Here is a 1,956-nt window from a genome sequence, read left to right as displayed (position 1 = left end):
GAAACCACATTTCTTGCATGACGTTTTAGAAATTATGTATTTCATTTACAGTCTTTTAACCTGCAACTGCAGCACTTAGTTCAAGTTTTTCACAAATTTAAGAGTCACTACACTAAAGACAATGCCTTTTCATGAAGAAGAAGTTTGCAGAAGGCTCTAGGAGGCTGGGAGGCAGGCCGTTTGTCTTTTGATGGTTTCATATCATTCTGAATTTAAAATCTGGTTCAGTGAGCAGAGAATTCAACACGGAGGAGCTTAAGGGGAAAATGGATTCCCATCTGGCTGAATCCAGGTGCGTTGAGAAGAGGGCGTTTGCATCCGTGACCCTCAGGACAGTGCGTAGCAGAGCCCCTGACAGTACTGTGGTGTCCTCTCCACAGAAACCTCAAGGTGGAATTTTGTCATCACGTGATGAGTCTCCAAATACCCAACTTTCAGTAGAACGAAAAGCAGGGCGTTAACAGGGAACGCCAGGGTAGTGTTTTCGATTTAAAGGCATGACTGTTATTTACTAAGGAGTTAAATCGAAGAAACTGATAAAAAGTATAAATCTGTCCATCCTTGTGGCCAAATAGTAACGTCTAAAACAGCCACTTTGGCTCTTCCAGGCAATTTAGTCATTTTTGTTGGTTTTGTTTCTTTTTTTAAAACTAGGTTATTGTTGATTTCCATTCTGTCTTTTTTTGCCAGACTTACATCTGGGTGCTCGATACAATCAGTTGGTTAAATTTTGCTTGCAGTTCCGTGTTTGTATTCTTTTTCTATTTATTTTTTTTTTAATTGCGATCCTAGTCTTAGATCTCTTGTGTTTAAGCTGTCACTGTAATACTTACAAGAGCTGCCACTAAATAACAGAAACCTGGGATGGGGTGTCCCCCTCCTCTTTGTGCCCCTCAGTCTGAGTCCAAGGGTTGACCTTTCATCTTGATAAGCAATATTCAAGTGCCTTGAACAGCATCCCTTCCATGGGCTTTACCTTCCCCTGGCTGGCGTTCCAAGCAGTAGCTCCCACAGGCAGCCGACCTCTTCCTCTTTCCGCTCCATCAGTTTAAAAAGCTGATTTGTACCTCTCCCCTGGGGAACACGGTTCAGTAGAAAACACTAACACTTAATTACAAGCTCCATTATACCATTTTAAATGGCTTCTTTTTGTTAATTGGAGGCAGTGTTCATAACTTAAGGTTTTTGCCATTACTTAGCTGGCTAAGTGGAGGCTCCGCATACAATCAGTGTTCAAGTTCAGCCTCTTGACCTTTGGTTCCTGCCCACATTCTCTTGGGTGTCTGAGGTAGAAGGGGCGTGGCTTCACTCCCATCTCCTGGCTCCCAGACAAGGCCTCTTCTCTTGAACTTCTGGATGAGTCTTGTGATTTCTGTCTAGCAGGTCGCCCTTCTTTAGGAAGGATTACCACAGCCATCTAACTCCATCTCGGTTTTCCTCGGAGCTTACCTGCCGGAAGAACATCGCGACACAAGGTAGCTTGTGGTCAGGAGACTGCGGAGGCATCCCCAGGATCTGCCAGGATCCTGACTTGTATGACTACTCCCAAGTCATGGCCACTATGTCTAGGCCAGTAACCAAGGCAGAAAGATAAGAGTTCATGGCCTCCCTGGGACAGTTTCCCTATACTTCCAAAGCACAAATGCCTCCCTGTTCATCTGTCTTCCTCCTTTGGGCATCTTTGTGTCTCCCTAAAAGCCAGATGTGCTGGTTGGTGGTCCAGACCCAGAGTGCAGCAGAGCTTTGGGTGAAGTGTTCCTCTGTGTTCCCTCTGGCTTTGAGAGACCCTCCCCAGCTGCCCTTAGCCCCAGGAGGAAGGAGACACCCGAATGCCTCCATACCCAGGGCTGCCACAGCCCCATGAGCAGACCAAGCAGAGGACAGGTTGTACGCAAGTTCTGGCATCTGCTACTGACCCTAAGATCGATCACCCAGCAGTCATGCCCTAAGAGGTTG

The 1,956-nt window shown here is 46.2% G+C and overlaps 1 protein-coding gene and 1 long non-coding RNA gene across 2 annotated transcripts in view; both read left to right on the top strand.

The window, feature by feature from the left end:
- Window positions 1–1,956, top strand: part of CUX1 (cut-like homeobox 1) — a 351,136-nt gene that overhangs the window by 327,381 nt on the left and 21,799 nt on the right. The gene's annotated exons all lie outside the window — the stretch shown is intronic.
- Window positions 7–1,956, top strand: part of LOC104998934 — a 6,874-nt gene continuing 4,924 nt past the window's right edge. The window contains exon 1 of the long non-coding RNA XR_826523.1: window positions 7–1,952. This is a non-coding gene — a long non-coding RNA (uncharacterized LOC104998934). The remainder of the gene's footprint in view (window positions 1,953–1,956) is intronic.

Source organism: Bison bison, unplaced genomic scaffold (assembly GCF_000754665.1).
Source record: "Bison bison bison isolate TAMUID 2011002044 unplaced genomic scaffold, Bison_UMD1.0 scf7180017864340, whole genome shotgun sequence".
Lineage (NCBI taxonomy): Eukaryota > Metazoa > Chordata > Mammalia > Artiodactyla > Bovidae > Bison > Bison bison.
Note: the sequence above shows the minus strand (reverse complement) of the source record. Positions and strands in the feature narration are given on the sequence as shown.